This window comes from Carassius carassius, chromosome 19 (genome assembly GCF_963082965.1).
Source record: "Carassius carassius chromosome 19, fCarCar2.1, whole genome shotgun sequence".
NCBI classification, from domain to species: domain Eukaryota; kingdom Metazoa; phylum Chordata; class Actinopteri; order Cypriniformes; family Cyprinidae; genus Carassius; species Carassius carassius.
Genome location: NC_081773.1, coordinates 2,824,833 through 2,848,096, shown reverse-complemented (window position 1 = coordinate 2,848,096; position 23,264 = coordinate 2,824,833). Strand labels below are relative to the sequence as shown.

Sequence of the window (23,264 nt, the reverse complement as noted above, 5' to 3'; positions counted from 1 at the left end):
GTATGTGTGTGGGTTTGATTTTCACATTCTTTACCTTTAGTTTATTTGTATCCTTTTAATTTCTACACATCACAGTTGCAGTGTTATTCCATCGATTAGTAAAGCAAAGTTAAGTAGAAATGAAAAGTTTAGTGGTTAAAGGGATTCTTGTGAAGGTTTTTCTTTATTTTTTACCTACAATAATTAACTAAATAAGTCAAGCATTATAGTGTCTTTGTTTACAATAGAACCTGTATGTAAAAGCTAAACTTTGCAGATGTTTTTCAGCACATAACTCTTCTCTTATTCTCTTAGTTTGAAAGAAAAGCAGCTATTGACATGCATTTCGTTTGCCATGTAAGCACTGTTTTGTGACTGAATGTATTTAATATTCTTATTTACAATATGTAATAATGCAAAAAAAATGTCCTGTTCAGAAGTATATTTATGCTATTTATAGTTATTAATAACCTCTCAGTGCCTGTTTTTGAAGTGTAGCATACGTTAGGTGCTGTGCAGCGAGAGATTGCTCCCATGTTTACATGTCTGTTCAGGTATTGTCATAGAAATGTCTGGCTATTTATTACGGTATAAAAACAGCCCTTCAGTGTTCTCAGCCTCATGTGCCTTCATGTTCGACCTGCTTCAAGATTGAAGAAGAGCAGATGAATTATCTAAGAGCATAGCATAATGTGCAAAAATACAGTGCTGTTTGTATTTTGTCAACAAGGATTAATATGAGAAATAAAGTTTTTAAAACAGTATCCTGATGTTGAGATGCAGAGTTCTTTAAGGCAGATAATTCTTTTTTTTAATGCATTTTATTTTTAATTGAATGTATTTATTTGAATCTTTATGCATTTATTTAATGCAGTATTACACAAGCTTTCAGGTATAAGTGCCATTGTAGGCCTTTTTGGGACCTGTGCATTCTGCACTGAACCGTCCCATGTAAAGTAAAACCACTTTTCTGTTCCACTGATATAACCGATCTTCTTCTCTTTTTAAAAATCTGTTATTTTCTAGGCTTGAGAGTGAAGGGGTCATGGTTCTGCAGGTAGAGATGTGTAGTTATTGTTCCTAGCTAGTGTTATTTGTTTCGAGAGATTGCCGGTCAGTGGATATGCCACTTGAATGCTTAAGTGACCCTGCTCAAGTGAGCGTGAGAGAGCATCTGTGTGCTCGGCCGAAATAGGCTGTTAGGGCTGTTAGCGGCCTGCGGCATTGCCCTGCCCGCTTTGACATGGAGAGAAATCGAGAAGAATGTGTTCAAACACAGTCCATTTTCATTAAGCAGCCTATTTTAGCTTGTGATCATTTTATTTTAGCTCATTGATCATTTCAGACAGTATTAGATAATGGGAGTGACACACAAGCCCAACTGAGCTTGATTACTTGACCCTCTTCATTTGCAACAAGAGCGCTATCTCTGCCCCTTGACACACGCTTGCTCTCCCTGCCGCTCAGTCTCTCACATTTGTCTTTGGGATTTTATAATGCATGTTTACAGATACGTGACCCCCTGAGCACAGCAATGCATCACTGTCAGCGGGACAGTGGCACCTGATTCCCATACACTGCGCCTCTCTCTGACCTCTGACAGCACCCTGGCGCTCCAGAAAAAATAACCCGTCAATAGGACATTTGAACCGTTCCCAGCAAATATGATGTAGATCAAGTGTTGGTGAATCACTGGTGAGGTGGACGCTCAGTAGCACAGCCCATTTAGTTTCAGAGTCAAACTCCTCACTACATCATGCTGCGAGACATGACGTTTATTTTCTTTGACGTCCTTGGTAGTGCACTGTCAGTAAAATCATTTTGTGTGTTTTGAATTCGCATTTATTTAAACAGTGTGTGAGCTCGGCGCTCAAAGCCGCTTTTTCATGTTTGTTGCTTTTTTATTGAGGATTTCTCTCAGGCAGAAGGAGTGATTAGATATGAATCCATCCTGATAGCCACCTCACTTTCTCTCATAGAAAGAGTCATATTTCTAGTTAGTTTCATGCCATGTCTTTCCTGCCTGATACATCCGTTCAGTTAAGAATAATACTCTCTCAAAATAGTCATATGGATGCTACATGAAATTAAAGGAAGTATCTTGTGTTTCAGAACAACAACCAGATTTCAAAGAGATTCATCATATCCACCTTATTTTAATTTTGCAAATAAAAAATGTTGCTTGACATTGCAAAGTGGTATTTCATTTTTGTAATTATAAACATTATTGCTGGTAGCACAAATAGTTTTGCTATTTACTGCACTTTGCTATTCTTTTAGTTATTTATCTACAATGCTAGGTGTAACTAATTACATGTAATCAAGATTATGTAAAACGATTCCGAATATTAAGTGCTTAAAATGCTCATACTCTGATTACAGTTGCTTTTTATGGATTATGTGTTTACATATTGTTCAAACAAGGGCAGGGAAGCATTTAAAATTGATCAATTCTCTGTAATTCTTTTTCTGTTTTAAATCATACCATTCAGTTTCGACTATATTTAAAAATGTTGTGCAAGTACATTTGCGAAACATACTTGAATAAGGGTAAGAAATGTATTCATACTTGTGCAAGTTACTAAACATCTTGTCTTCATCTTTATCCAGTGATCAGTGGGAGTCTGGAAAAAAATATTTCAAACCTGGAAGGCTTTTGCTGCGTAATGTCATTGTTATTTTCTGATTTATTAAAAAAAAAAAAGTTTACGCTTTTAGCAGACGCTTTTATCCAAAATGACTTACAGTGCATTCAGGCCAACATTTTTTATCTAACATGTTCTCTGGGAATTGAACCCACAACCTTATGCACTGCTAACGCAATGCTCTACCACTGAGCCACAGGAACACTCTTATTAATAACACTATCATTATTATTATTATTATTCATATTTGTTTATATAATGGAGGGACTCCCAAAAACATTTTGTCAGCAAAACCGCTTTGACATGAAATATTTACTTGAAGTATCTCTGAGGAAGTTAATATCTCAAATAATTTAACATCACATTTGCTTGTTAGTGGTTACACTGACATGCAGGTAAATACATAATTTATATTTCATCTAGTGTTGTAGTTTTAGATTTCTATGATTTAATTATTAGTTATACAACCCACAAAGCCACTGCAGTTTTTACCTTGTCCATTTTATGTATTAATGCATTTTTTTGTATTATTATTATTATTAATATGGTACAATCAATGGTAAATTTAAAATGAGTTTGATTAAAAAATGTAGTCAGATTATATTACCTAAAATAAGTAACCTAATTTATGTTACTAAATACAGTTATTACCATGTAATCGGTGATCAGTTATTTACTGCAATCTATCCAGCTCTATGCAAACAAAAATACCTTACAGTACTTCTATTTTAGTCCACTCTCTTTTCATATGAGGCCTACTTTATACCACAGCTGGCAGATGTTACATAGAAAATCCCTATATGGGTGGGGAGAAAAGATAGTGAAGGATGCATATTTTCTGTTCTCCTTTATACAGCCCATTTGTGTCCACACAGGAAGGAGATCCCATCTGATTTCTGCTATCAGTGATCTACTAATTGATTTTCAAGGATGACAAACGAGCCGCTGGTTTGCTGAGCAGAGCTAATTCAGACCCGGTCCTGTCAGGCCAGACCCACATGCACAGATTCTCAAACTCAAACTGCATGTCTCTCGACTCAGATTTATACTGATCTTTTATTTATTCCCTGAAAATATGGCAGATAAGAAACATAAGTGTTCTTGATATTGTGTTTTGTCATATCCAGCAGCCAAAGATTGAAATCCTAAGAAACAATTTTCAGTTGAAATGAAAGAGCTTGGCCTTGTGAACCCTGGAGGAAAATAACCCAGGCAGAATATATATATCAGAAGAACTGAATAAGTTAAATAGACAAGAGCACGAGCCATGTCACTTTTCCATTTACTGCCCTTTGGGGTGAGCGCTTCAAAAATCCTCTTAAAGATGACTTGTTATTTGTCTCCTTGCGGACGCCTAATATGAAGCCTGAGTGGTGCATATTGGTAAAAAAAAAAACGAAGAGTTAAGTTCATTGCAATTCAGACCCTCGCCATTTGCTTATAAGCAGGGCACAGAAGAATGATACGGACCATAATGAGTTGAATGTCACAAAAGCAATTAACATGCCCTGGAATTAGAGTTCACCGTGGTATGATGACCACTGTATCATTATCAAACTCATCATACCCCTGTAGGCATGAGGGACACATTAAAATCAAATTAAAGAATCACCACGGCCTGAACGACGAGGCGCTCTATGAGCAGTTAGATTCTGGCAATTAGCTTTTTGCTCTGTGATACTTAAATGCCACAAGACAAAGTTGAGTGGCGTGAATTCATTTCACGAAAAGGTCATGAGGTGCCAAAAATATGTTGATTTGAATGGAATTACCATTTCAATCACAAAACACATTTAGGCGGACCGATTCCCCCCCATTCCCTGCGCACTGGAGCCTGCTGTAAATTGTTAGACAGGAACAATAAGCTTCTCTGGAGCAGAAAAGTCATTAAACCTCGCTGTAGCTCAAATGGAGACTCTTCTTAAACGTTTTTATAGGAATCACAGTGCAGAGAAATGCCAGGCCTATCATCGCTCTGCATGTTCTTCAGCATTTTTCACCTCTGAAAAGGCACATCTTTTACTTTAGCACTGACACTTGCAATCTTTCACGGTCATAGATGCACAGAGTGCTTTAACAAACCATTATATATTTAGAGATGACTGACGCTGTTGTTTCACACGTAAAAGTAGCTTGATCTTTCAGTTCTGGTAAAACAGTGGGTTCTTGTCCTGTCCTGACCAATGTAGGGAAATTTTGGCCCTTCCAAATGTATATTTGGCTCCCAGTTATGAGTAGTTTCAACCTTGACTCAGAAAAACAATTTTGAAGTGCAGTCCATTTACAATAATCACTGGCGTTTAATCACACCTTACTTTTTAATCATGCAAAAGTAATTTTACTAAATCCAATGTTTGTTGATAATTCAAGAAATTATCTATAATGTTGCCATGAGGTAAATATTAGCTACCTTCATATATAGGCTGGTAGCTTCTTACGGAAGACTTACTTTGTTTTTGCTGTTCAAAATAGGGTTCATACCATTTAGTAAAGCAAGATCGCAGAGCTGTTGAACACCCGATGCTACGTTTACGATGTAGTCAAAATCAGAAAGTTTTTTTCCTTGCATTTTTAAAAACTTTCACGTATACACGACAAGGCTTTCAAAATGATTTGTGTTTATATGCTTTTTCTGTCCCCTTTGTCGTGTAAAGGAACAGACAAAATGCATAAAATTTTTCTCATTTTTGACTGAAAGCGTTGACGTGTAAACGGCCCCTAAGAAGACGAACTATACGGGGGTTTGTAGTGTACAGCGGTCTCAGAGTGCGAGATAAAATACTGCCTGACCTTCATATAATTTAGCCTTCATGCTAGATCCATCCCATAACATCTGACACATGGATTTACAGTGAGTTGATGTTTTAGGTGATACTCCATTGGAAATCGATTTAACGGCAAACAGACTTACCAAACCCACTGATTCCCACAAGTGCTCGATAATTATGATAATTACATAGCTTTCACATGAAGCAATACGGTGCCTTCAGAAGAGAGCGACTGCATCCCATGACCCTTTCAGCAGCGATATACGGTCTGTTTTTACCAAGAGAGACCGTCCCTGCCGAGGGGGGCGAGAGGGTCGAGGGGGGGGGGGTGTTCTGGAGTTAATGCTGGTGTAGCTAGCATGTACCCGTGGCTCTATCTCATGTGGAAATCATACAAAGCATCCTGCAGCCCACAGCCTCATTTTATGGGCTCATCCATTACCGCTCTGTCATTGTTAATTGTCTTCTTTTTACCTCTGCAGGATTCTCCAAATTGGTGCTATCGAATGTGACAGGGGGAAGACCATTAACCATCTGACAAGATGATATCTGCGTTCAATTTCCTTTTCTGCGCTGATATATACCTGCAGCACATCATTTTCCTCTCTGTCATAAAGAGAGCAATAAATCAGAGGTGCTTATGGAGGCACAGCAGAAAACAGGGCCGCCGGATTTGTGTCCCCAGCGCTGGCTATTAGGACACCATTACCGCCACGTTCTGCTCCTTCAAACAAAAATGATCAAGCTTAATGCCGCTGAGATTAGGGAGATTAAGAGGGAAAGAGAGAACGGCCTCCATCGTCTCCTCCAAACAATCTGCGCTAAACTCGATAAAAGAAACGCTGCCTTCTCTCTTCTCCTCTCGTTGACACTATTATCCATCTGTTTGGACGAAATTGCTGTATCATAGTATAAATCTGAGATACAAGTGACACATCCTCTAAAATAAAAGGGAACATTAACTGCTCTATCTTCCCCAGGCCCTGGGATCTGCCGGCTGTAAGCTCACTCAAGTGTGGTGGCAGTTATGCTGGGTTTTACTGGACTACAGACAATTATCCTTTACTCCTCTCCTCTCCCAAGACAAACTGCCAGGGCTTCATCTAAAATGATTGCAAATAGATTTTTCCAAAATGTCTGTCGCTAGATTGCTGTCATAGATTGTTTCACTTCGATGAAATTGAAAAACAAGAAAGCGAATCTACAAATCTGTCACGATATTTTTAGCGCAGAAATGTGACGCATCTGATTGTTCTAAATGTACAAACCTTGCCTAACCTTGCCATAAGTTTGGGAACAAAATGTCGACAGATGATAGATGTCACAATACCTCCATTAAGGGAGAGTTTCAAAGAAAAAAAGTGGTTCAGAAACTCAAAAAAGTCGCAAACATACATTTTGGAAGAGATCTTCACATGTCGCTAAATAAGAACTACAACTACTAACAGAGAAGGAGTTTGTGATTGATGAATCGCACGACAACAAATCACACTATGAAACAAATATTTATAAAAGTTTTATTTCATTTTTATTTTTAATGTTTCTTTATTAGGTTTGACATTTGAATACAAAAATCACCTCACTTGATGTCATTAATAATGTATGTTGACAACTTACTACAAGCTAATATGTTATTACTGATGAATAACAGTTATATGGTTATATTGTATGATATCTGTTCAACAATGTTCTGGAAAAAGCACTAGAATATTAGAGAATGTTACAGAAACTTCTAGAATGTTCCCATCCATGCAAAAGTTAAATATCTTAAAAATGTATCTGTACTAAACCAATGTTTAATGATTAATGATATAATTTTTTCATAATATTTACCAGACCTAAATATTGATGTCGCGTGAAAACAAGAACAAGTACAATATTAATACGCAGCACAGAATTATAGAAGAACCATAAAAAATTAAGTGAAGCAAAATTTTTCTTACATTGTTGTTAAACTGCGGAGTTCTTGGAAGATTCAGATTTCCAGGTTCAGTGAGAATTCTGAAGAATCACTCTTTTGAATCGTTTCTTTTTAATAACCTTGTAAATGGTTTAAGAAAATGGTCTAAGCTGGTTCGTGATTCATTCTGAATCATTCATAAAAAACAATCATAGACTGGATCGTTTGGAGAGGTTTCTTAGTCAAATTGTAACGCAATACTTTCACATACAATAATAAAAGCTGTGGATGAAGAGCATGCAGCTACAATCAACTGAATTCAAGATGAATATGTGTTGGTTGTTTGCCATCGATTAAGAACCCACACTGGCAGGTAATGATCGACTAACCCCACAGGTAAGCTACTTTTTTGAAAGGTATAATATATTCAGCATTTGCTTTGTCTACATGATATTTAACTATATTAGTGAAAGCCCTCAAAAATTAGGCCACAGCCAAGCCTGTTAATACAGTTTTTTCCGCTTTGTCCTAATTTTGTAGTTTGCTACTATAAATAATTACTCTTATTTCATTTATGCACTGACAAATTTTTAATCTGGATATCATCTGCAGCATCAAGGAAACCGCTTTGTCATATCTGTGTTGTTTTCATTCCTTGAAAAGGAAAATATTCTTTGTATTGGGCACACAGAATAAGAAATAAACCCTCGTCCTGTTGATCTGGACACTTCAATTTGAGAGCATCAGTTTCAGTGCATGCACAGCGGAGTACAAGCCCCTAGTGCTGTTCATTGATGGTATTAAATGTTCTGGTAGTCTGTGCAAGATCCTGCTGCAGATTGCAGGGGTATTTACAGGAGTATTTTTCTTTCTTTCAAAGTTTTCTATTGTTTACCAAACCTGGACTGAAGAAAGAATACCATCTGTCCTCTTCAGTATTCCTTGCACCGCGGTTCCTATATAAACAAAAAAATACAGTCTAGACAGTTTTCTTCAGTGAAGACAGTGACACATACAGTGATGTAGGTAAGAATCTATTACCAGATTTCAGTCACACACACACACACACACACACACATAAACACAGACTGTGATGGTGGTGGTGAATACTGGGCACACAACCAGCTCAAACCAAGAGAGCAAATTACAGCAACGATTCAGCATAAGATTCATGTACATTTATTGTATTTGTTTTAGATGCCTAAAACAGCCATGCATGACTCCATCCATCTCCGTTTGTAGTGCAATAGATTTGCACAAGATGAGATGAAGATATGCAAAAAAAAACTATTTGACACAAACGTGCAGAAATTGTGCTGAATTGTAACAATGACTAAATTGAAGCACTGCTTGACTGCTTTTCATTTCCTAAATATAGGAATTACATCTGTTCATGGCTCTTCATCAAAAGTTTGACATGCCTTGTGTTTTTCATTTCTTTCTACTGGATGCTGAGATGTATTGTGCAGAAACGATAATCTCTCTTAATTTTTAGGGTGGTGTGAGGTTAATCCAGAGATGAATGACTGACACATGATTGAGGATAAAGAGGGGTGTTTCACTGCCGTGGGCATTTAAACCTGTCTCTGACTGTGCAGTATTGATCCTCTGCTTTCAGTTAGGACTCTCATCTACATATTCACCTTAATATTCAGAGTACATAAGCATTCTGTAGTATTCGTTAGACTCTGAGAGTAAATGTTGGGGCCATATCCGTCAGTTTCCTGCCCATGTCAGCATGACTCTGACTGGTAGGTAAAGGGGTAAAGGATGTGCTACGTGCTAACATCAAGAAGACGCCAAACCGATATGGCTTTATGTATTTCTAGTAGCTGTTGCAAGTTTGTAATGTTCAACTGATAGGTGAGAGCCAATGTATAGCACTATGTATAGAGTTTTAGTGGTTTGTGACATAAATTTCAATTTCACTTGTAAAGAATTATGTTATAAAACACACATACAATTGGATTTGATTCTTAAGTTCAATGGATTTGATTCTACATTACAAGTGAGGAACAAATAGAGATTTAAAGGCAAAATAAGAGGGTTCACATCTATTAAAATAATTTAAACAATCCCATATTTTTTTGTGAAAATGTAAAGATAAAGAAGCAATCACAATATGCATTAATATCTGCACAAATAAGCAACTGCACTGATAATTACAGCACTGTAATACATTTATGAATTATACATGATATATGATTTTATACACAAATACACACACGTCCTCCAGGATTGCAGTATTTAGCTTGTTCTCATTGAAGGATTATTGAGCTAATTAGATGGCTGTGACTGGCATATGTTTCCGTAAGCACCATATATATATACATACAAAGATTTTTGGTGCCTATATATAATATATAAATCATTCATTGGAATGTTTGGCATTCACATTTAGAATAATGCATTAATATGGATATGGAGTCCCTCAGACTGTAGCAGATGGATATCTGCATTGCTTTCATAAGGCTTTTGTGTTTTATTTTATTTATTTTTTTCTTCTGGGAACGTGACAACCACTAGTCACTAATTGGATTGGAAAGAGCAGCATGAACCTTCTTCAAAATGTCTCCTTTTGTGCTACACCCAAAGAAAATCAGTCAAACACATATGAAAAGGCATGAGGGTGAGCAACGATGTCAGAATTTTCTTTTATAAGCAAACAATTCCATTAAAACCACTACAAAATACTTAAGCTGTTTGGCCTTATGCTAAATGAAGTAATTTTGCATGTGCCAGCACATCTGCTGTATTTCTTCATTTGAGGAATGCTTTCATACAGCTCATAATGATTTGTTTTTAGGTTCACTTTTCTATTTTGTTCACCGCCAAAAATGCTGGGGTGTCTGAAAGCAGTCTGTAAGTCATCATTACTGCTGAGCTGTGCATGGACCACTGCTCTGGGTGAAGAGGGAGCTGATGAACTGAGACCACAACACAACTCCTCAATGCTGCGCTCATTTCACCTCTTATACGATCTGTTATCCACAAGGCCAGTGCTCAGGTAACCGGCGCCTAGTAAAAACACTACGTTCCCATCACTTGTGCCCTTGACACGTAATGTGGCAGCACAAAGAACCATCTTCACTGTAAAAATGAGCTAACCGCTCAAAAGAAACAATGGAAGTCTAAAACATCCTCTTTTATTGTGGGCTAAACATCTCCCTTGGGCCTGGCACTTCGGTGTTATGAGAAATCGGAGGCAGTGGAAGCCATTGTCCTGCAGTTATAGTTCATTATTATAGTAGTGCTCCGACTGAAGAGGAAACATATGCCAGTCACAGTCATCTAATTAGCTCAATAATCCTTCAATGGGCATGGGCTAAATATTGTAGTCCTGGAGGAGGTAAACATTCACTACTGTAACACTAATGGCACAGGATATCCACCAGGTACTGCTTTACAGGCTTATTCCCTATGGCCCGGCATAATTAATAGCTTTACAGTCTTCAAGGCCATAATGCTCATCAGTTATTAATTAGAAATTCATTTTACTGAATAAATAACGCTGATGATTGATGATGAAAGTTGTAATTGGGCTCTGTGAGAGAGTCTCGTGGGAGAAGTCTTGCAGAGAAACACAATCACAGTCGAGGAGTTCCAGTACAAGGGGAGTTCACAACCATGCCGAGCTGTTCTGTCGAGACAAGGCTAAACGCCACAAATGAGACTTTGATAAATCGGAACCACGCTCATCAGGGTTTCTCTGATGTGGGCTACTCTGTCCTGAATTATTGATGTTTTCGTCAAAACAAAGATGTGGTTGTAAGCCTATACTAGATATGAAACTGTAGTTCTGGGTGTAATGATTCTTAAAATGACAATAATATAGATATTAATCATAAATTATTGAAGAATAATTTATTCAAAAAAAAAAAAATGAACTTGTACGTTTTTAGAATTGCATGGCAACTGTATGTCCAGCTATAGACAGGCCCTAAAAACTGCCAGGGCTGAGCATATCTGCAAACTCATAGAAAATAACCAAAACAATCCAAGGTTTTATTTAGCACAGTGGCTTGATTAACAAATAACCAGTCGCCACGCAATCTAAATATTCCCTCACAGTTTAATAATAATGACTAGTAATGAATTTCTTCACTGATAAAATAGATAACATCAGAAATACAATAGCAAATCTAGATTCTACAGCGTCTAATAGTTCAGTTTCATCCATCGCACCCAATGATAAACTGCAGTGCTTTACAACTATAGGAAAGGAAGAGCTGAATAAACTTATCACTGCATCTAAACCAACAACATGTTTATTATCAGATCCTGTACCCACTAAATTACTGAAAGAGTTGTTACCTGTAGCAGAAGAACCGCTTCTCAATATTATTAACTCATCATTATCTCTAGCTTACGTCCTAAAACCATTCAAGCTGGCGGTTATTAACCCTCTTATTAAGAAACATCAACTAGTTCCTAGTGAACTGGCAAATTACTGACCCATTTCAAATCTTCAGGTTGTGTCTTACATTTTAGAAAAAGTTGTCTCTGCTCAATTGTGCTCCTTCCTGCAAAAAAATAAATAAAAAAAGTATCTCTATGAAGGATTTCAGTCAGGTTTCAGGCCCAACCATAGCAAAGAAACTGCACTTGACCAATGCGCCAGAACAAGGCTGCATCTCATTGCTAGTTTTACTTGATCTTGGTGATGCATTCGACCCCATAGATCATGACATACTCATAGATTAATTACAAAACTATACAGGTATTCAAGGGCAGGCTCTAAGATGGTTTAGATACTTCCTGTCCGATCACTTTGTTTATTCTAACCGGGAGTCATGTCATTTATCACCAGTAAAATATGGAGTGCCACAAGGATCTATCCTAGGCCCTCTGCTATTTTCAATATACATGTTGCCCCTTGGTAATATTATTAGAAAATACAGGATTAGTTTCCAGCGTTATGCTGATGATACTCAACTATATATCTCATTGAGACCAGATTAAACTTCTAAATTATCTAAACTAACAGATTGTGTTCAAATGTAAAAGATTGGATGACCAATAATTTTCTCCTATTAAATTCGTATAAGAGAGAGCTATTACTTATTGAATCAAAATTGGATTACAATTTGCAACTAGACGGATGTACTGTTACTTCCTCTACAGTCAAAAATCTGGGTGTCATATTAGACAGCAACTTGTCTTTTGAAAATCATATGTCCCATGTTACAAAAATATCATTCTTCCATTTTAGAAACATTGCTTTGGTTTAGCTCCTGCGTACCTAACTATTCTTCTACCATGATGCAATCCATCACACTCCCAAAGGTCACAAAACGCTGGACTTTTGGTAGGTCCTAGGATATCAAAGTCCACTAAAGGAGGTAGAGCTTTTTCGCATTTGGCTCCCAAACTCTGGAATAACCTTCTTGATAATGTTCGGGGTTCAGACACACTCTCTCTGTTTAAATCTAGATTAAGGCCTCATTATGTTTGGTCAAGCATTCAAATAAAAAGCACTATACAAATAAACTTGAATTGAATTGAATGAATTATATTTTTGTCAAAAACAAAGACGCTTTCATAACCCTATACAAGATCTGAAACTGTAGCTCTGACTTTGATTATGGAGATTCTTAAAATCATAATAATATAGATATAAATCATAAATGGTTTAAGGATCATTTCTTGCAGACAGTTATAGACCTTTAACTTTTGAATATATGAGAAAAATAACGGCACAAATGGGACTTAGATAAATATTAACCACGTTCATAAGGGTTTCTCTGATGTGGTCCAGACAGTCGGTAATTAATTGATGTTTTCGCCAAAAACAAAGATGCGGTCATAATCTTAATCTTAAACAGAATGAGTGAGAGGATTTTTGAAACGTTAATATAGATATTATTGGTAATATTATAATGATCATTTCATGTGGACAGTTATAAATCTATACATTTTAAATGTATAAGATAAAATGATGCTACAAGAGAGATTTTTACAAATCAGAACCATATTTGTCAGGGTTTCTTTGATGTAGCCTACTTCTTGATGGATTTCTCATTACTAGTAGTAATATTTTTATTTGTCCTTTCACAGGGCAATTTATGCAGCATCAACATCACAAACAACTTATATAAGACAGCACAAACAAACACTTTTAAAATGTTACAAAGTACACAGCTACAAAACCCAGAAGAGTACACAATTTCTTGATATATTTAAGATATATAATATTTAAGAATCACGGTTTAAAGTCATTTAATACATAGAATAATATAGCTTCTGAATATACAAGAGGAAAGACTACAGTCACTGATTAAATCTTTATTGGTTGGCATCATGATTATGAGCATGATATTATAGTGACAAGTATTCACTTTGTTTAATGCAATTTTTGTGTCATTGAATCGCTCACCTTGTTACACCTTGTACATCACAAGTGATCTGCACATCTAGTGAATCCAAAATTACCTGCTAACCAAATCTTATATTTATATAAGGGGGCAGTTCAGAGGTGATTGATTGTCAATTTACCGATGGACTGATGGTCCTCGAGTAGAGCTGGCTTCAGGTAAACTAGGCTAAGAGTTGATCCTTGAACCATTTCATCTTCTCGAGTCAATATTTGTAACAAAAAGCTGAGAAAACAACAATGGCATTATGGTACTGTATACTTAATCGCAGAAACTGCATGGTTGCTAAGTTACTGAGTCCCCGGGGACCGCCGCAGTCTTTTTAAATGACGGAGAGGAGCGGTGAAAACTCCAGCCCTCTATGCTTCACTATCGATTTTACACCAGAGATCCCAGCACTGATGATAGGCTTCTGATATATTTTCCTACTGCAGCCGGTCCCTCGGAGCATTGCAAGAAAAATATCTGTCAATATGCTCCTATTATGATCTCTTGATCTGTGGCGATAAAAACTTTAAACGTTGGCCCTTATTGGAGAATAATGGGTCGGACTATTCGATAGTAAGTGTTGTTGCAATCTAGGATTTTTCACAGTATTGTTTCGTCGCGTAACCCTTGGTGGAATGCTGTGGGCCTCATTAGTTTGATTGACTTGCGACAGAGCACGATCATCTGTGACATCATGGGGCTCCATAGTAAGTAGCATCTGATGGGCCGGTCTCGTCGCTGCCTTTATTGCATGTCACCGACCGCCTGCCTGCTTCTGGCCCCAGCAGACTGCCGCACCACTCTTGACGCCCTATTAGCAATTTATAATGGTGATCAAAAAGTAGTCAGCAACGAATCAAGACAACTGTCTCCATGCCGCGCTAATTGGCCTGTGTTCTTTTCTGATAAATGGCTTGTGACTAGCATGAGGTCCCTTGGATTTCGATGCCTCTAATGGCCGACGGTAACTAGATTTACCAACAGATACTGGGTCAAGAAACAGGGATGGGGTGCAAAAAATGTTAATTAATATCAATAATGGCCAATTATGAGTTTGACAGAGGGATCTGTGCATTTAGTCTGATGACTCTGGGCCAGGGTTGAAGGGAAACACTGCGAAATTAGCATAACAGTATATACCTACTCCACAGAGGAGCCCAGCAAACATCTGCTGTGTTAGAAATTCAAATCTGCTCCCTGTTAGCAGCTCTGGATGTAGCTGCATAATCAGCCATTCTTCTCAGGCCATTTTGACGGTACTAACAATGCCCTGGTGACCAGGGGCCCCTCCCCTCTGGGCCCTCCAATCACATCGGCCCCATGCAGACCCGGCTGTAAGGAGTCAAAGAGCACTTCAGGGACTGGCTTTGTGCAGCAGACACTAATCCTTTTCACCCATTTCACCGCCTTTATTGGAAGTAGCACTTAAACAGACAGGCTTTAATCAAATTTAAACATGTATTTGGAGGCTGAATGGGCTGTAAATGACATATTAATTGACAGACTTTTCTGTAGAGCCTCTGCTGACCAAACACTTCTGCCCTCTTTTTATGTAATTAATCACTAGAGTTGGATTATGCACTATTAAACTGCACGTTCAGTGTCAGCGGTGGATAAATAAAGGAGTCCGATATCAGGAGTGGAGTTCTTCAGTGCCTTACATTTATTATTAGTCTTGTAAACCGCAGAGGGCCTGTGACCGCATTATCCGATGCGCTCCACATGCATATCAACATTTTACTCACAAACCCAAATATTGTTCTGTTTTCAGAGCGTCTGGTTAATCTATTGTAACACAGCAGCAGTGTGACCGTATTGACCAAATTGGACCATATGACAAGCGGTGTACATGTCAGAGTCTAGGAGGAGTGGTAGGTCCCCGAGGAGTGCCTTTAAAGAGCTGATAGAGTGGCCCAGCTGTGGGAAACCTGCTCCTCCACACCCCCACACATGCACGGCTTCGTTCAGAGGGCCAGCAGACCGCTAACCACCGGAGTATGCTGATCTGTTACGCACGACCTGAAGTGTTTTTGATATTGTAACTAATACCTCAAACTTAATCAATGTAAACAATTCATTCATAATGAACTATTTTAGCATATATGCTAAATTCAAAAAACTTTTTTATTTTTTTTCATTTTTTATAATAGCTAAAATGCAAGTTTTATTTGTATACTACTTTTTACAATACACAATGTTTAAAAGCAACTTTACAGAAAATATCTTAATATCTTAATCTACAAACATTCAGTCACAGATTAGAGTTAGATTAGAGTTAGGTGAAAATATAGTTTGCATTTTGCAGTGATACACTGTAAACAATCAAGATGTCGAGATTTGCTATATAGATTTACTGTATAGTATATATTGCTTTATGTGAGTACACTGGTTGTATGCATGTAAAGTTGAATGTACAGTACAGACCAAAAGTTTGGAAACATTACTATTTTTAATGTTTTTGAAAGAAGTTTCTTCTGCTCATCAAGCCTGCATTTATTTGATCAAAAATACAGAAAAAACAGTTATATTGTGAAATATTATTACAACTTAAAATAATAGTTTTCTATTTTAATATACTTTAAAAAAATAATTTATTCCTGTGATGCAAAGCTGAATTTCCAGCATCATTACTCCAGCCTTCAGTGTCACATGTAACATCCAGTCTATCACATGATCATTTAGAAATCATGCTAATATTCTGATTTATTATGACTGTTGGAAACAGCTGTCTAATATATTTGATGAATAAAAGGTTAAAAAGAACTGCATTTATTCAAAATAAAAATAAAAATTCTAATAATATATTTTCTTTACTATCACTTTTTATCAATTTAACACATCCTTGCTGAATAAAAGTATTGATTTTATTAAAAAAAAAAGAAAGAAAAAAAATTACTTACCCCAAATTACTGACCAATAGTGTATATTGTTATTACAAAATATTTATATTTTAAAAACATAGCTTCTTTTTTTTTTTTTTTACTTTTTATTCATCAAAGTATCCTAAAAAGTATCACATGTTCTGAAAAAATATTAAGCAGCAGAACTGTTTCCAACTATATAAATGTAAATGTGTAATGTTACAAAAATAGTAATGTTTCCAAACTTTTGGTCTGTACTGTACCTCCTGCATATATCGGTCTTTAGAGAGCTGTGCATTTATACAATTTACATATTATGATGATATAAAATGTCAGACAATTGAAATTTGAAAACTGTATATGGTATATTGCTTTATGTGAGCATGTATATTACATGTTGTATGCGTGTGAATAAGGTTTGATATAATTTTATATTAATTTCATATATAAGAGCTACGTCATAATATACTTTATGTTTTATGACGATATAATCAAGCAGTTGAGATTTGCTATACATGCTTTACATGAGTTAACTGCTTCTGGCCCCAGCAGACCGTCGCACCACTCTTAGCAATTTATAATGGTGATCAAAAAGTAGTCAGCAGCAAATCTTTGCTTTTTAATATGGTTGAATGTACTGCAGAGATTTTCAGCCAGAAATGGCTGTACTTCACTATATGTAGAGAGGATATGCATTGTTTTGTAAACCCATCTCCGCTGTTCTTGTATAATTTGGGACAGCGAAAGGCTGACTATGGAAAATAGTACAAAACTTTGTACTTTATTATGTCAGGGAGAAGTTGATATGGAAAGCACTGTTGCCAAATATACTTTCTGAACCTATCCACATAATAAAGGGGAAATAAATTACCGTGATATGTGTGTGATCCAGTTTGAGAGTATTTTGGGTTTTTGAATGCATTGTGCCTGAAACTCAAACTCAAGATTTGAAAGATTTGCATCAATACATTCTCAAAATAGGAAATATGAAGAGGAAACATTTATTAATCAGACCTTCTTATTTCTTTTTTGACGAGGACAACACTTTTGATCCTCTCAGGAACACATCCATTTTTAACCCCTGAATGAATGATACTTTGAAACATGCAGCTTATTAAGAATAGCATGCCAACAGACATCATTTAGACTAATGGACTTAAAAATATTGAAAATGATACAATTATTATATAATAATATAATGGCCTATATATATACTGTTAGGATAACTCATTACAATCAATGCAAGTTACGTAATCAGATTACTTTCTTTTCAAGTAACTTTCAAGTAAAAAAGTAACATTACTTTTAAATTACTTTTAAATTTATTATTATTTTTTTTTTTCAAATAAGCAGGTTACAAAAAGTAATGCACAAGTAACAATGCATTACATTACATAAAAAGTAATTCAGTAATGCAATTGGTTTATGTAGTAATGCAATATCTATTACATTCAAAAGTAACTTTCCTCAACACTGTGTGTGTGTGTGTGTGTGTGTGTGTGTGTGTGTGTGTGTGTGTGTGTGTGTGTGTGTGTGTCTCTCTGTGTGTCTGTGTCTGTGTGTGTCTGTGAGTGTGTGTGTGTGTGTGTGTGTGTGTGTGTGTGTGTGTGTGTGTGTCTCTGTGTGTCTATGTCTGTGTCTGTGTGTGTGTGTGTGTGTGTGTGTGTGTGTGTGTGTGTGTGTGTGTGTGTGTGTGTGTGTGTGTGTGTGTGTGTGTGTGTGTGTGTACATACATTACATTAAGAAAAAAAATGATTTTGGTATTTTCTGAAGAACTTTATAAAAATTATAAAACTATAGTAAGTTACAATTAAATTTGCAGCAGTTCAGATTCAATAGCTTGTGTATGCTACAGAGTTTGCTAAAGTGTATTTTTTATTATTATTATACCTGCCTCTCTCTCTTTGTACCTTCCTTTCCTGTTCAACGAACTTGGCCTCTCCACATTCTAATTAATCTTAATAAAAAGACAGGATGAAAAGAGGTAGGGCGTCCTCTCGCTGTAGCAGAGTCAGAGGTCATGCTTCCTGTCAGAGGTATCGCCCTGTACTATCAGATCACTATCACCCTCTCTGACCATTACACTGTGTTTAACTGCCACTACGACTTAAACGCATGCACACACACTCGTGCATGTTTGTGTGTGACCTCCTTCCCAGCACACGGAGCGTGTAGTGTGTGGAGGTGGTGTGTCATGTCTGAACAGGGCCAGGAGGTCTCTGTGGTTGTAGCGGCCTGATCTGGGATCAGCCCAGCAGGGGAGAGCTGCTCCATCCAACGGACAAGCCACGGTTCCCCTGGAGGGCAAAGCTGACAACACATATCTGCATATCTACCAGCCCTCTCTCTGCACGGCCCAAATCACCCTGACACATCTCTTTGGTGAAGGACGTTCCAGGCCGCTGCGATGCTTTAGGTCAGTATGAAGAATGTAAAGGTGTAGTTTGTTTAGGGTGTAGAGTTTGCATGCCTACTCATTTTAAGCATCGACTTTGCTGTGCCTGGAACGTCCAATCCAAAGAAGGAGAGTGTGTTAGTGGAGAGAACCTCTATGCGGCTGAACTGAAATGTGCATATGTGCATATTTACAGTTTCATGCAGCTTGCATTGTAAAAACGGTACAAAAACAGCCATGATCCACTTACTTGTAGTTCTTTAACCCTTTCACGCATACTGGTCACTACAGTGGACAGCTATTAAAAAAGCATTTTCTTGAATTTGCACTAATAACATCAAAAAGTAATCTGATTACGTAATGCATGTTACTTTTAATGCGTTTCTTTACTCATAACATCAAAAAGTAATCTGATTACGTAATGCATGTTACTTGTAATGCGTTTCTTTACTCGTTACATCAAAAAGTAATCTGATTATGTAATGCACATTACTTGTAGTTAATTACATGTTAGATCAAAAAGTAATCTGATTAGGTAATGCATGTTACTTGTAACACATTACTTTACTTGTAACATCAAAAAAGTAATCTGAATGGGTTATGCATGTTACTTGTAATGCGTTACCCCCAACACTGATCATTTCAGATGAGATTGAATAAACGTATCGCTAGGTTTTCTCAGAGGAGGGCTATGATAGAAATGTGCATGTCCATCTTGAACATAATCATAATTATCAGCTAATAAGGGTAAATCTCCATACTCTGGTGCACTGGAGGGAGCATCTGAGTGGTTTCCACAGTTGTACCTTGACAGGCTGTAGAAAATTCTGATGGAATCACGTCCTCATGTTCTGATATCATAGATACGCGAAGTGCAACTTGTATGAAGTTGTATGAAGCCATTGCAATATTTTGCATTTATATTTTTTGCATATATTTTATAGTTTTCACATTATTTGATATAATTGCATTGATTAGTTTGTTAAATTCACATACTTTATCTGTTTGATTATTGTCTTATATTTAATACAGTATATCTTCAGTTTAAACCAACCGCATGCTGTCCACTCAAGTGGACATCTGAAGATCTCTTTGAAAAATGTGAAAAAAAAATAAAATAAAAATCAGTTCTTGTTTTTCATGCCCTAAGAGCAATAAAAACACATAGGAAAAAAATCCTGACTGAGGTTATCATAATTCATGCATGAAAGGGTTAAGTGACACTTATTTTCAGGCCCAATTTTTTAGCTTGGATGTAAATGCTGAAACTCAGACCATATCTTATATCAACAGAGCCAGGATGGTCGTTTTGTAATTTGCTTTAAAAGTGTTTTGCATTATTTCATTTTAAGTTGAAATATATTTGCTAATTTGATCTTATTTTAGGTTATTGAAAAGAGCTAAAGCTATACTGCGACAGTTTGTGAGAAAAGGAGTTTCAATCTTTCTGTCACCATTTGTTGAGAGTGAAATTAGTGAATTTTATTTCAAAATGTATAGTATTTATTTACTTTCTTTACACTTATTGATACAATAGCAGTGAGAGTGTTAATGGCTGTGGCTGTTCTGCCCATGTTCTGTTTTATTTAACAGCCTTTAATAAATAAAGCATTCACTCATGTTGCATTGATACAAATTTTTTTATTTGTTAGCTTGGTTGAAATTAAACACCAAATTTAAGTTTTGGTGATTTGTTTTTGAAAATGTACCTTTGGTGAATTTAATATGTGACCCTGGACCATAAAACCAGTCTTAAGTCACTTCGGTATATTTCTAGCAATATCCAAAAAAAACATTGTATGGGTCAAAATTATAGATTTTTTAAATGCCAAAAATCATTAGATTATTAAGCAAAGATCATGTTCCATGAAGATATTTGGTAAATTTCTTACCGGAAATATATCAAAACTAAATTTTTGATTAGTAATATGCATTGCTTAGAACTTCATTTGAGCAGCTTTAAAAGTGATTTTCTCAGTATTTTGATTTTTTTTCACCCTCAGTAGTTGTATCTCAGCCAAATATTGTCAGATTCTAACAAACCATTCAGCAATGGAAAGCCTATTCATTCAGCTTGATGCATGGTGTATGAATCTCATAAATAAAAAAATGATCCTTGTGACTGGTTTTGTAGTCCAAGTCCAATTAATTAAAAAATCACATTATTTACCATCTCAAATGTACAGCGACTTCTGAATGAAAACTGTTTTTTTCATTTCCCTACTTCCAGTTCAGGTCTGGAACGTCATGAGTGAGTAAACAATAACAGAATTGTCATGTTTTCCTCAATTATCCCTTATAGCCTAATAGTAAAAGTAATAGTTAAAGTCAGTGTAACCCTATATGCCACTGTGGAGTAGATCAGAAGCGGAAGTGTAGATTACAGGGGGAATATCAAAGATTTCATATATGGAATAATTATACCTGAGGCCTGTAGAACAGAAACACCAACCATCAGCTGTGAACGAGACAGCCAGAGAGAGAGGGAAAGAAAGATGCTTCTTCTAACACTTTAAGGAAGTTAAATTCATCTGCAAGATGAAGAACTGCTGGGTAAACACAACATTTATCAAATCAAATATTTCCTTTCTCCATCACCGATTAAACAACACCAGCACAACACAACAGCAGCCGCGGCTGGGCATATGTCTGTGTGCATTACTGCATTGCACGGCGTCTCCGTGTGGTATAGTTGACTGGCGCCACCATGTTGGCGTGTATGTAGATGACTGCGTGTCTGTTCAGTACGTCGCCGTCCCCACGGCCTCATGTGTATAAATTTGTGGTCTGCTCTTCGTTTCTCTTTCGTAATTCACTGCATTTGGGTTGTTCGGAAGCCCTCCTCTCTGGTCTCAGAACAATCGGAGTGGAGACAATAGCTGTGTGCTGATGGAGCCGTACAACAGCCATCTGCACCAGCAGCTGCTGCCCTGCATCTGTACAATATGCTGCATCGGAAACCTAATCTGCATAATAACAACAGGGCTTATCCCAGTCTAGTTCATAATCACCACCAATCCATGCACTTCATTCCCGCACTCTAGCTGGTCAGAAACCCACATGCTCACTCACAAAAACAGTACAGAAGAGCACATGCTTATGAAGAGATATGAGGGACAGGATCAGAGCATGTGTAAAGACTATCTATCTGTATAAGTGTCGCGGAGTAACCAAATACAATGGTTCTACTAAAAGTAGTGTTAACTAATAAAAGCAAAATATAAATGGTCATGTGGTGTTTGGGAAGTCCTTCATTTTAGTTTTAGTGAAGAAGGAAAGAAAGAAAGAAAGAAAGGTAAAAAGGTAAAAAAGAACCAATTAGTATGTAAGTAATAAAAAGTTGTATTGTTTGGGAAGTCAAACATTTAAGTTTTAGTGAGGAAAAAAAAAAAATTAGTTCATGTGGTGTTTGGGAAGTCATGTCATGTCATGTCATAAAATAGGTGTTTGGGATGTTTTGGTCTTTTTGAAACTAATATAGTGTAGTGAAATGCTACTGTTATAGTTTTGTAATTAGGGTTTGCTTTGAGTTTTATTTGTTGTAAAATAAACAATGCGGCATTATTAGTTGCATCATTTTAGTGAATTAAAAAAAACATTTTGAGTTAATCAAAATCATAACTAATATATCATCTGATCAACATATTCAGTCATATTTATATTATATCGACCTGTTAAATGGGCTCACTGTAGTTTTTACATAATGGTTTGTAGTGTTTACTGTATTTTAGCTACTTAAAATTCTTGTAGTTTGTCAAACTATAATCCAAGAAACTTCTTCTGCCCTGTTTTGAGAATCTCTATCCAGAATCTGGATCAAACCCTCCACCTCCATTCTCTGTGCTGAAGTTTCATTATGCCGCTGCATCACTCGGATAGAAAGAGTTCATGTGGTGTAATGCAGGGGTGCTGATTTCGCCCGAAGCTACAGATTTATGCTACACTCGATTTCATCTTTTCATGAATACCGTGATCAGGACACGGACCTGAAACTGAAGAGCTATGGCTTCACTCCTTCTGCTGTTGCACTGATGAAAAGTTATCTTTCCCACAGAACTCAGCAGGTTTTTACAATGGTTCTTTATCTAATTATAAAGGTTTAGCATGTGGTCTACCTCAAGGAAGTTGTTTGGGTCCTCTTTTGTTTACTGTTTTTATTAATGATTTTATTAATGATGCTGTCAAAAAAGCATCAATGACAATGTTTGCAGATGACTTGACTGTTTACTATGCTGCAGACTCATGTGACAAACTTAATCATGTTCTGTCTAGAGAACTGGATTCTGTGTATGAGTGGGTTAGTGGAAACAAATTAGTCGTAAATATATCCAAAACGAAAAGTATGATTATTGGA

At 36.6% G+C, this 23,264-nt stretch overlaps 2 protein-coding genes across 2 annotated transcripts in view; both read left to right on the top strand.

Moving 5' to 3' along the window:
• The window catches only part of lnpa (limb and neural patterns a), an 11,910-nt gene extending 11,167 nt beyond the window's left edge, over positions 1 to 743 (top strand). The window contains exon 12 of the mRNA XM_059499524.1: positions 1 to 743. This exon is cut by the window's left edge and continues 175 nt beyond it. The gene's annotated coding sequence lies outside the window, so the exon portion shown is untranslated.
• Positions 1 to 23,264, top strand: part of atp5mc3a (ATP synthase membrane subunit c locus 3a) — a 330,629-nt gene that overhangs the window by 162,164 nt on the left and 145,201 nt on the right. The gene's annotated exons all lie outside the window — the stretch shown is intronic.